We start from the raw sequence: 13,512 nt of genomic DNA, 5'->3' as shown, positions 1-13,512 counted from the left end.
GTACCGCTTTGCAGAGGCTGGGCGGATATTCTGGGCACCGGCAAATTGTTCTGTCAGCAAGCCGCTCCCCCAGCTGCATCTCATTAGGAAGCTTGTCATTCACTGCCCAGCCACAGCATCAAGGTCCCACCCTCTGAGGTGGCATCCTGTCACCTGGGGCAGGTAAGGGGTGGCTGCAGGAAACCTGCCCAGGAGCCAGGCCCGAGGCAGGGAGCTCAACCTCCTAGAGCGTTGCTGCTTATCTCGCTCAGGGTCATGTGAATCAGGGCCTGGCCCATGATAGGTGCTCAGTTATTTGACTAGAGGGAGGACTTGCTGGCATGTGGGCTACTTTCAACCACCATCTTTCGTTTTCCTTTTTTTGTGATGAAGTCTTGCTCTTGTCACCCAGGCTGGAGTGCAATGGCATGATCTTTTCTCACTGCAACCTCTGCCTGCCATGTTCCAGCAATTCTCCTGCCTCAGCCTCCCAATTAGCTGGGATTACAGGCACGTGCCACCACACCCGGCTAATTTTTGTATTTTTAGTAGAGATGAGGTTTCACCATGTTGGCCAGGCTGGTCTCAAACTCCTCACCTCAAGTGATTCACCGGCCTTGACCTCCCAAAGTGCTGGGATTACAGGCGGGAGCCACCACTCCAGGCCAACCACCATCCTTCTCCCTATATTCTCTCCCTTGCTTTCTGTTTCCCCAAATACAGATCTTAAAATAATACAATGAGCCAGAAAGAGCAGCATTCTTTTTCTTCCCTGCCAACTCATACACATTCCTATTAAAATGTAAATAAATAGGCCATTAAAACCCACTTCTACCTTTTAGACACTGATTCTGATCAGGCTATTTCCACTATGTACCTAATACTTACGGGCAAAAGGTAGGATGCCTGCTAAAAACAAGAAAAAGATGCCCAATTAAATTTGAATTGCAAAAAAAAAAAAAAAACCCCAAATGTCTTTTAGTATTAGTATGTGCTCTGCATAATAAAAATCATTTGTTGACCAGGAATTTAAATATATCTGGTGTCCTGGATTTTTATTTGCTAAATCTGGCAGCCCTAGCCAAAGGGAATCTATATGTACTTACATAGATAAGTGAATGTACATATTTATACGGCTTACACACCACCAAGCCTCCTCTGTCGCGGTGGCTTAAAGGATTTTTTTTCTAAGGTGAGCGTATTCGAGAGACACTGAGGCCCCTCCCAGGAGGCAGGGTCTATGCTGCTGCTTCCTCTTCCACATGTCCAGCCCTGGGAGTGGCCCTTCCAGAAAGAGCTCCGGACGTTCAGTCTTCACACTCCTTTAAATCAATCGTTCTCAAATTTTAGGATGAATATCCTGAAGGGCTTCTTGACACACAGATTGCTGGGGTCCGGCCCCATACTTTCTGATTTGGAGACCACACTTGGAGAGTCCTGGTCTAATGATGCTAGGTGTCACAGACTCCTTTCTCTTTTCCCAGGGCAGATTAGAAACCGGGGTCCCCAGGAAGGCTAAGTATAAAAATGATAGGTTGGAGTCAGTCTTAACAAACTTTTGTTCTCCTTTTTTTTTAAGGGGGGAGTGGATTTCAGATGTATTTTCTTTTTACAAATGTTTTTATTGATACATAATATTTGTACATATTTATAGGGTACCTGTGATATTTTGCTACATGCATAGAATGTGTAATGGTCAAATCAAGGTGCCAGGGATATCCATCACCTCAAACAACGGTCCTATGTGGGAGAAACATTTCAAGCCTTCTAGCTATTTTGAAATATATAATACTTTGTTGTTAACTAAAGGCACCCTCTTCTGCTATTGTTGTTCTCCTTTCTCAGCCTCTTAAATTCTTTTCCTGGTCTTATTTACTCCATCATCACTCATAACTAAGATGGGAATGTACAGTGTTCCACTGTCCTGATCCTGCAGGAAGAACATTCTCATTAGAGAGCAGCTCCTGCAAAGGTATGGAGCTGTGGAAGGGCACCAGTGTTCAGTGTTTGCTGGGGCGATGGAGCAGAGTGAAGAGGGGAGTGCTGGGGACAGAGCAAGAGAGAGAGGGAGAGAGAGAGAGAGAGCCAAGAGAGGGAAGCAGATGACTTTGATAGGGAGGTCCAGTCATGAGTACCTGTGCTGTCAGCGAGCTTCAAAAACATTTGCTTTTAATTTTGCAATATGAATTGAGTGCCAAAAGTTTTCACACAGTTAATTCAGTTAAATGTGAAAACTACCTTCCAAGGAAATCCATATATCCTATCTGAAAGATGAGGAAAATAAGGGCTTGGGGAAAAAACTCAGCTCCTAAAGTTAGTGATAGACTGGGATGAGAAAGGATATTCTGATTGATGTGGAGATTAAGAAATGTATTTGATATGAATAAGCTTTGTAATTTGTAAAGATAAAAACATATCTTTTTAATTCCTTAAAAAGGCAATGCAAGAAAGGAGTAAGTGATGAGCTCTGGGTATGTTTGGGAGATGGCCCTAAATGGTAGGACCAGAATCAAAAAAAGGGATAAAGAAAGAAGACGGGGGTAGATTACATTTTTATTTAAAGTCCAGAGAAAAGACAGTGGCATGAGGGAAAAGTGATTAATACTGCACAGGATTCTCTGGTTCACTCATCAGCTGTCTCTCTCATTACACAAGCAACTAGCTTAGTCCTTTTTGCTTTCTTGGAAAAACCAGGCTGCAGGTGTATGGACACAAGCATGTGGACCTGGACATAGGTGTGTGCAAACACCTATGCATTATACTCAGGGCAAATAAAAGCCAGCAAATGCAAACTCCTTTAACTTCCTGCCACCAAGCTTACACATTTACCTACCTCCTTCCTATGCCACAGACAGCTGATTATCTCTTTTGTTGATTTTCGTTTGTCTATTCTAGTAAAATATGCATGAAATAAAATTCACCCTTTTAACCATAATTAAGTGGCATTGAATATGTTTACAATATTATATAACTATCACCGCCATTCATTCCAGAACTTTCTCATCATCCCAAACAGAAACTCTGTGACCATTAAATCACTCCCTGTTTCCCTCCTCCTGCAAGCCCCTGATAGCCTCTCCATGAATTTGCCTACCCTAGGTACTTCGTGTAAGTGGAATCATGCCTTATCGGTGCTTTGGTGTCTGGCTCATTTCACTTAGCATAATGGTTTCAAAGTTCATCCATGCTGCAGCATGTGTCAGAATTGCCTTCCCTTTTAAGACTGAATAATACCCATTTATGCATAGACCTCATTGTGTTTATCTATTTGTTGATGATGGACACTTGGGTTGTTTCTGCCTTCACTACTGTGAATAATGCTGCTATGAACATTGATGTATAAATACCTGTTTGAGGCCCTGCTTTCCATTCTGTTGAATATATACCCAGGAATAGAATTGCTGAGTCATATGGTAATTCCATGTTTAGCTGATTTTTTTCCAATTCACTGACTGATTTAGTATGTTTAATGTTGTTCTGTTTTATTTTTCTTTGTTTAGACACTGAGTCTTGCTCTGCTCTGCAGGCTGGAGTGTGGTGGTGCAATCATAGCTCACTGTAGCCTTGAATTTTTGGGTTCAAGGCAATCTTCTCACTTCAGCCCCCTGAGTAGATGGGACTACAGGTGTGCACCTCTGAGCCTGGATAATTTAAAAAAAATTTTTTTGTAGAGATGGAATTTTTCTCTATTGCCCAGCCTGGGCTGGTCATGAACTCTTGGGCTTAAGCAATCCTCCAGCTTCAGCCTCCCAAAGTGCTAGGACTATAGGCATGAACCACTGAGCCCAGCCTGTTTAGCTTTTTGAGAAACCCCCAAACTCTTTCCACTGTGGTTGCATCACTTTACATTCCCACCAGCAATGCACAAGTGTTTCAATTTCTCCACATCCTCACCAATATTTATTTTCCTTTCTTATTTCATCAGCAATATCCTAATGGGTGTGAAGTTGTACCTCATTGTGGTTTTCATTTGTGGTTCCCTAATGACTAGTGATATTGAAACATCATGCCTTTATGGTGGCAATGCCTTAACCATATGTGTACCCTATGGACTTGAGGGCCTCTTCCATCCTTATCAAGGGAATACTACTTTTTCCTCCTTTCATGTGACACACCAATAGTTTCTTAATGTCCATTCCTCTTTCCATGGTGATAGGCCCCTGACTTTGTCTGGGCATGTGATCATCCAGAGGGGATTGTGAGTTTCCCACAGGCTCTTCTACTTAGGTGTGGCAATGTGGCTGAGTCCTGGCCAAGAGGAGGTGAGCAAGGATGCCATGTGATGGCCTCCAGGAGCATCTGCAAGGGGCAATGCCCCGGTACCTCCTGCCTCTTCTTCATCTCTCCCTCATTCCACTCTGGCACACAGATGCTGCCGCCTTAGACCATGGAGGCAAGGCCATGTGCAACAGGTCAGATGGCAGAAAGGCCTGGGTGCCTGAGTTTGGGGAACACCTCCTAGCCATGAACAGACAAAGTAGAGTATTTCCATAACCAGAGGGATACAGATTATGTTATTTAAGCCACTCTAATTGCATCATTTTTGTCATTTGCAGCTGAATCTAATCATAATGCATATTCTCAAACACTTCTCTCCTTCCTCACTCTAAAGAGTAATGGAAGCAGTCTTTCTTCTTCAAGACTCCTTTCTGTACCCATTCTCAGGATTCACCACTCCTCCCACCTGTTTGTATTCCCTGAGGGCCTCACCTGGCCAGCCATCCCCACATCCTCCTTCTTGCCTCTCCTTCCCTGGCCCCTGCCCATCTCACTCTCTCTCTCTCTCTCTTTAAATAGAAAACCTTTTGAAATAATTACACTCATTTTCTGACTCCACTTCTTCTATTTGTATCCCCCCCCATTGCTCCGCCCCACAAAACTGTTATCCCCAAGAACCTGGAAGAGATTATTGCAACAAAGTATAATCTCCCTTGATCCCTTAGAAACATTTGACACTGCTGACATTCCTGCCTTCCTCAAATTTTCATCATTTGGCCTTGATGGCCTCATGCTTTCCAGATTTTTCTCCTATGTATTTGTCCACTTTTTGTCAATCTGCTTTCCCAGATTCCTTCTCCTCCCAGCCTTTAAAGACTAGTGCTTGCCCTCAATTCTTTTTTATGTGTTCCTTACTCTCTCCCTGGGTAATTAGTTGTATCTGTGTTGAAGACTGTCTTTGTTCATACCCAGAGTTTCAGATCCATCTAGCTAACCTCATATTGGAAAGCTACTGTTAAACCCATCATGACCCAAATTGCATTAATTACTATCTCTCTAAAACCCACCTCTAAGCCATTCACTACAGAAGTCCTCTTACACTTTCTTTATTACTTATCCTCTTCTTCCCCGTCCATCTCCAAGTCTTAACCCTTCTACCTCCACAACTTTTGAATACCCCCATGTCTCTCCTTCTCTGCAACTGTCACTCTGGTGACCTCATGCCTAACTGGTTGCAACGTCCCTTAGGAGGCTCCCTTTCCTCTAGTCTTGCCCAACTTCAATTCATTTCCCATATTGTAACTAGAGTGGTGGTCTAGTTACCATTTTCAACTAACCCAAATCATGTTGTTTGGCCACTACAACTGCAAGTGTGGTCATGTTACTCTCAGGCATACAAGGCTTCCATGCACCCTTTTCCCTCAGTATAAAATCTTCAATGAAAACAGTTCTAGCCCTGACCTCTACCTACCTCTCTACATATACCTCTTGTCTTTCCACCTACATTCCTCCTCCCATCACCCCATACAAACACACTCAATCTAGCCATATTTGATTTCAGAATCCTGAACTCCTACCATGCTCTCTTGCCTGTAGACACTAGCATATGCAGTTTCTTCCACTTGTAACACTCATGTCTCCTCTCACCTGGTTAAATCTATTCACCTTTATCTCTCAGTTTGAACATATCTTCCTTCCAGAGAACTTTCCTGTCCTGAAAAGTCTCCCAAATGCTGCCATAGCAAACTGACCTGCTTTTATCCTAGCACTTACCACGTGGTGGTCACTTGTCTATTTAACCGAGTGCAGGAACTATGCCTGCCTTGTTGTTGTGTATGCCTAATACCTAGTATGGTCTGAACAAATAATTCTGAAGTGGATGAAATATAAATGTAAGTAAGCACCTGGTCATGCTTTCAGATCAATTATGTTGCTCTTTTATCATTAGATTCAATGATGTGGAGATGCCATGTCTGTATCATTTGGAGATAACAAAAAGCTGATGAAGACATCTCATCGGGATCCAAAAATAATCTCAATGGATTTAAACAATGGACACAGGGGCAATAAAGTTTTAAGTGTTTAAAAAGATCATTTAGGGAAGATCATCTGTGAGCAAGGATAGGCAAGGTCTTATGGAATCAGTTATTTTGTGAGAGGAACAAATACAGCCTCAAAATGAGCCAAGGATGTGGCATGTCTGAAAAAAAGAATGAAACTAACACAATAATCGAATGAACCTATGTAACTATAAAGTCCAAAATCTGCTAAGTAACAGTTCACTTTCTGCTTTGCCAGTCAGACTATAGCTGGCAGAGTCTGCTCAGGCAACACCTTTTCAGTTGATCATTATCAAACTGGTCATGTTTCAAAGATAATGATCAGGATGATTAGTGCTCCAGAAACTGTGCCATGCGATGATCACAAGAAAGAACGAAGGATGCCAAGATAAGATAAGTAGGGTCTATGATAGTCATCTCTTAGAAAGTGGATCATACACTATTACTTCTATCCTGATAGCTCGAAAGGCAAAACTTAGGGAGGGGCAAAGTTTTGCTCCACATACGTTCATTAGAATTGTATTCAGCTGCAAGGAAAAGCAAACTAATTAAATGGAGATTTTTTTTTTCACAAGTGATGATAACTTTATAACTATGCATTCTAGAGCTGGTACAACTGCTATGTCATTTTGAACCTGAGTTCCCCCTATCAGTTTGAGATATATGAAATTACCTATACTCAATTATTTTTTTATTTACCCAAACAGCAAGTCCATGTGGTTTGACCTACAAGTGTCCTTCTCTGTCATTCTTGATATATGTTCTTTGTCCTCCTGCTTGTAAGTGGGATGGATCCTGCACCTCCAGGAAGGATCCCAGTCTCCCAGTCAAGAAGGGAAAATAATAAAGTCCAAAAAGCACAGGCCATCCAAGTACAACCCTCCACACCCCGTACCCAGTCATCTTATGCTTGTATCTCATTGGCCTGAACCGCAGTATATGACCATATGTTATAACAGAAACTGGAAGTTGAGTATTTTAAATGGGCATATTCCTACTATGAAAAAATTTAGAGTACTATTTCAAAAGAGAAAGGATAGAATTGATATTGAGGAGGCATCAAAAATGCCTGCCAGAATTGCAAAGTGCTTTCTCACATAGTTTATCAGCTATGAAAAAGAGTGTTAACATCAGTTATGCTTAGCTGTACCTCCCAATAGAATCATCTGCTGTTCTTTTGAAATAGAGATGAACTTGCCCTATTCTGACCTGTGCCAGGAGAATTTTTGAGAGCCAGACCTGGGCATCTGCTTTATAACAATCTCCAGAGGTGATTCTGATAGGCAGCCGGAACTGAGAGCCACAACTCAAGTAGTGAGTGTCTGGTCACTAGAAATCTCTGGAATTCTTGAGCAGGAATTAATCAACACAGTTCAGATGGTATTGTTGCCTTGGGGAGGAGACAGGGCAAGTGAAATACCACGGTATCTCACAACTCTAGGAGTCCATGAAAAAGCTTCTGGATTTAATTATTAAATTATTTGACCTTGGACAAGGAGTTAGCAGTATGAGAAAATAATGGAAAAAAATGACAATATGGCATTTAGATTCTTTTATTAGGAAGTTTTCAAGGAAAAGGAAGAGGAAATGTAGAATGGTTAGTTAATTCTTATTTGTCTTCAGAATTAGCAAAATGGTTTATCCAACTATAAATATTCATGTATCACCAATTGCATTGAGAAAAAAAGCTGTTGATTAATCTATTTCGTATCTGGGCTGAGTTTCCTCTTGACTGTTCAGGAAGAAAGTTAAGTACTCTAGTGGACAGCTTTGTGGAAGAGAGACTAGATTTGGAGAAACAGCCAAAAAACACTGGACCACTTCACCTTCTCCAACTAGATAAATTCATCCAGTCGTTTTCCTCTTTTCTTAGGTTCAACCTTCCCTGTCTCCATTCTTCCCTCTGATGCCAGCACCTCACCTAGATGTAGAGCGTAGGTTCTTCCCCCATCCCCTACTGATCTGAGCAGTTCACCATTAGAATGACTTTTCCACTCTTGGGTCAGTTTAGCCTGAAATACTGAGCTTCACAAGTACTACTACATAGGTACCCATAACATCCGGTTTATTATTGATTACAGCCAGGAGGGATTCCTAATATATGGGAAAAAAGATTTAGGATCTAAAAAAAGGATTTGTCAGAAGGAAGAGATGAGTTGAATCTAAGAAAATGGCTTTATAATAGAAAGGGTAAGTTTTGAGGTCAGGCTCTTGCATATCTATTGAAACAACTCAGGCAAACGATAAGGAAGAGTTGAATGAACAATAGCTCACCTTGAGTCGACAGAGTTATAGGGCAGCTGAAATACCTAGTGGGATCTCAGGTCTTCCTCCCTTCCTTTCATCTATAAACACTGAGTATCACATTTGTCCCAGGGGCTGTGCTACTTGTACTAGGTGTATAAAGATAAATAAGACAGTCCTGGCCCTGCTGGAGCCCACAGCCTGGTAAGGGGAGATAGACATGTAAATAGGTCACCTACACTAACATGTTGTGGATATGAACAGTAAAGGTAAGAAAAAGTGCAAGGCAAGCATAAGAGAAGGAGTAAGAAGACTCAGCTGGGTGCGGTGGCTCACACCTGTAATCCCAGCACTTTGAGAGGCGGAGGCGGGCGGATCACCTGAGGTCAAGAGTTCAAGACCAGCCTGACCAACATGGAGAAATCTCATCTCTAGTAAAAATAGAAAAAAATAAGCTGGGTGTGGTGGCACATGCCTGTAATCCCAGCTACTCTGGAGGCTGAGGCAGGAGAATCACTTGAACCCAAGAGGCGGAGGTTGAGGTGAGCTGAGATGGCACCATTGCATCTGAAGCCTGGGGAGGAGACTCCATCTCAAAAAAAAAAAAAAGACTCAAAGGAAAGGGTACCGAACTTTGAATTTAGTCTGAAAATATCAAAAGCATTTTCTAGGTAGACAGGGGCAGGGTAGGGCCTGAGCATAAGCCAAAGGAACAGCATGCTCGTGTGCTTTACAGATGGAGCAACAGGAAACCCTACAGAGGCCATGGAGCAGGGAGTGCCTCGGTTTAGGAGAGAGGCAAACTGAGGACAGACCCTTAGGATTTCACATGCCTTGCCAGAGAGCTGAGGCTTCATTCTACTTGGATTTGGAATCAGGAGAAGCTATAATATGCTGGGCTCTAATATGCTGAGCTACCAGGACACACTGGGAGAAGACTGGAAGAAGGATGCAGAGGAAGCAGAACAACTCTAGAGAAGAACCACCAGCACTCTGTTAATGGATGATTTTATAGAAAATAGGAGGCAAACCTTGGAATATTTAACCTAGTAAAGAGGAGATTCAGGGGAGGAAGGGAGTAAATCACAGTTTCAAGTATTTGAAAACAGTCATGTTGTAGAAAAAGTCGACCAGTCCCGTGGGTAGTAGAATTAGGTACTATTTATTGAGAGCTTACTATGTACAAGGCAGTATTCAAACACTTTATTTGCATTAACTTATTTAATCCTTATAATAACCTTACAAGGTAAGTCGTATAATTATCTCTGTCTTATTGAAGAGGAGCTGAGTTGTACAGAGGTTGATTCAATTGCCACAGATCTCAAACCAGAAGGAGGCAGAGCCAGGTTTGGCTCAAGGCAATCTGGTCCTGGAGCCACTATGTTATCCTCACTCTCCAGATACAGGACATGTGGCTGGATTCTATAAGAAGGCAGAATCTCCTTCTCCTTCCTCTTCCCCTGCCTCTTCTTCACATCCTCCTGTCTTCCTGAAATCTGACAGTCAGATGCAATGGACTTCTGAGGAGATGCAAGTTCCTATCACTGGAGACAGAGGCTGGAGGACCACTGCAGCTGCATTGTTGAGGTGTCAGAGCCCCAAAAGAGGAACTGAAATAAACTATCTTGAAAGTCCCTCTGAGCCTGAGCTGGTTGTGAATCAGGGGTTGTCTGGCACAGAAGTATGAACACTCCGGGGAGCCAGGTGGGTGTGTGGGTTACCCAGAGACTAAACTTGGCACAAATCTGCCAGTAGCCCTGTTCTAATGTGCCTCTTAGATCTGCTGACTCCATCAGAAAACAAACAAGTTTTCACTCCGGCACACACCACAGGAGCTGTCCCGGCCATGTGAGTGGGGCCAGTATCACTTCCACCTAACATATGAAGCTGCAAAATTGTCATTGAGGTTCTGAGCATGACTCTTTATTGACCATGAGAAGGAGGGAGCAGTGGAAGCAATGCAGCTGGATAACTGATTCCTGGGGAGGGGCAGGGAGGCTAGCTAGAAGAGAAATGTGTAATTCTCACACCTAAGGATGGAGCTTCTTCTAAGGCTCATCATTGCTGAGCACTCTCCAATCCAGCTCAAACACATTCCTTTTTGACCCTCAATCAAATGCCTCCTGAATTTCTCTTGTAGGAAGGCTTAGGAACTGATCAATTGAGAGTCATTATCAGTTCTATTCCCCCTATCTATGACGAGTTAATCCTTTCCTTCCATTCTAAGGATGCTTTATAGGTAAATAAATGCATGCATATATGAATACGCAACATCATATATATGAGATAGCATGTAGAGTTTGCACGCACACACACCACTTACATATTCGGACTCTGTTCATTCGTCTGTGATGCTGTTTATATTCTTACCTTCCTGCAGGCAGAGGCTGGTGCTGAGTACTTTCTTTTAGCACGACTACCTATCAATAACTATACTCAAAAAGACTTTTTGCAGCATTGCCAAATGTTGAACTTGGAACGAGACTTGAAAATCTCTTAGTCCAAGTGTTTTATTTTAGAGTGAGAAAACTGAAGCCCATATAGGGGATGTGTCTTACCCAAGGTCTTTGAACATGTTCAGATGGCTTTAGAGGTACACTTTTCAACCTGACTGGAGATTAGGCCTTCTTGGAGAGCTCTTAAAAATATCAGTGTAGGGCCCCATTCAAAGGGATTCTAATTTAATTGGTCTGTGATAGGGTCCAGACATTGATATTTTTATAAAGTTCCCCAGGTGATTCTATGGTATGGCAAGTTTGCAAACCACTGGCTTAGAGACAGAGTATTGCAGATAAATGCAGATTGCACCTACCCGCTGAGGATCATTCTGACTTCTGAGATCAAGTTGGGAGATGTATAATTGGTCTAGACCACTGGACTTGGAAGAATCATGGGTTTATGAGAAAGGTGATTACCTGTTCTTGTTCATGAGAAAACCTAAGCATGATCACCGCCACCATGATGGAAATGCAGATAGCAGCAGCCCTCCTAAAGCATTCAGGGTGCAGCTAGAGTACACAGTGTGAGCACCAGAGCAGCTTTGTTACCTCTGTACACATAGTGCTGCAAACACAATCCATGGATTGAAAGAAGATGGGTGTGTAGGAGAACAACTATACAATGTGACGTCCAAAACATTGTATCCCACCAGAAGAAAACAAAGAAATTCCTTTTGTTAATAATGCATTTGTATTATTCCAGGAACTCTAAATTAAGATGTGATGATTGGGTAGCAAATTAAAAGGGTTCTCATAGAGGAGGTTATCTTAGCTCTACCCTGAATTCTGAATCCCTCCCAGAGGTCAGATGAATAGTATTTGCCTCATTCAGAAAAGCTGTCTGAGGCAAATTCTTCCATGGTATTCTCTGGTATAAATTATCTGGTATTTTCCCTTTATCTTCTTGGCCCTCCAGTTCTGTGCAGAAGTCAGGGCATAAAGGAGGTGGAGGGGCCAGAGAGGTGACAGTGATGTTCAGCATCAACCAGTAATTCAAACACACAAGACAATGACCACAAAGACAGTGAACTCACAGCAGTGTTCCCCATCCCATATACACCAAAGACATCCATGAGCTCCTTTTCTACAAGAGGTTGTGTGGAGTAGCAAAGACAGCATCTCTGTGTTATGAGAACCCAGAGCCAGGGTGTGCACCTCCTCTCCCCAAACCCCTGTCTCAAAACAAGGATTGAGGGCTAGTTACTTTCCTGCCATCCATCATCATTTGCACAGGAGGCCAGAGGCTGTGTCATGGAGTATCCACCCTTGCTTCTGGTACTGCTGCTGTTGCTTTCCGTTTATGACAAAGGATGCCAAGCCAAGCCAAATCTGAGAGATGCAACTAGGTCTTTGGTCTTATCCGTTAGTTGCTTTTTTTTTATCACTCTTTTATCTCCAGCACCTAAAACAATGCACCAAACGTAGTAGGCACTCAATAAACACTTGGATGTGATTGAACCAGTGGACAAATAAACAACCAGATGGATTTTGTGTTAGGGTGAGAGTTTGGTGACACTTCCAAGATGAGCAAAGGAAACACCGCTAGAGAGTGAATTTGAATGAGTAAGTAAAGCCAAAACCAGCAGTCTTTTGATCAGTCTTTTATTATCGCAAAGGGCAATACTCTCACAGAAGCTAAAAAAAAAAAATCAAATTTAGTAACCTAAGATGTCCTTAGTAACAGAGCTGAAGAATGTGTTTTCTAATATTTGATTTCTTAGCTTGACAGTCTGTCTTGAAATACTCTCTTCTCTGCAATGAAAATGTGAATCTTTGTTGGTTTGTTTTGCAGTTTGCAAATGACTTACAGAGCTCTTCTGGCAGGGTTTCTGTTTCTCCACTTGCAAATAAACAAAAGGCCATTTCTCTAATATGACTTAAGTAGGGGAGATTCTGTGGTCTCCTGTCATGATTTGAGAAGCAGTAGAAAAGGAGAAGAGAAAGGAGGGGCAAGCAGAAGGAAGAAAAAGAAAAACCGAAACAGGCAGCTTATAGAAGCTGAGAAAAAAAGCAGGAAATAGGCAAAGATAAATTTGATACGGAAAATTAGAGTGTGAGAGATACCAAATAATGGAAGACTCTGTAATTAATAGGATCCCAGAGAACGTTTTGGGGAGGGCTGGACTCGCCCATGGTCCATTGGCCTCCCTCCCCGCTTCCATCACATCAGATGGGCTCCTTGTGAACTGTGAAGACAGGCTCTCCCCTCCTTCTCCTAGGCAAGTCTGCATGAAGCAGAGCAACCCCTGCCAGCTTGACCTAGATCTGTCAACTGATCAATTATTTTTCCCATAGAGGAGAAGGAAAAACAAAAGGAAGACAGAAAAAGGGAAAGAGAAAAAGAGAACGTGAAGAACAGAGAAGTAGGGGGAGTGGGCAGAAGGAGAGAAGGAGGGAAGGAGGGAGAGAGAATGGGAAGGAAAACGGATCACTCCTATATCTTTTCAGTTTAAGCAGTGGTAGCAAGAGCAGGCTTAATCCAGAGGGTTGCATAAATAAAGACATACATACAT

General features: G+C 42.5%; 1 protein-coding gene and 1 pseudogene across 3 annotated transcripts in view; both read right to left on the bottom strand.

Annotated features, from left to right (window-relative positions):
- The window catches only part of NTM (neurotrimin), a 959,556-nt gene that overhangs the window by 940,851 nt on the left and 5,193 nt on the right, over nt 1-13,512 (bottom strand).
- Nucleotides 3,978-4,092, bottom strand: LOC112135652 (U6atac minor spliceosomal RNA; annotated as a pseudogene).

Source organism: Pongo abelii, chromosome 9 (genome assembly GCF_028885655.2).
Source record: "Pongo abelii isolate AG06213 chromosome 9, NHGRI_mPonAbe1-v2.0_pri, whole genome shotgun sequence".
Lineage (NCBI taxonomy): Eukaryota > Metazoa > Chordata > Mammalia > Primates > Hominidae > Pongo > Pongo abelii.
The sequence above is the reverse complement of the archived record's forward strand: the minus strand, read 5'-3'. Positions and strand labels throughout refer to the sequence as shown.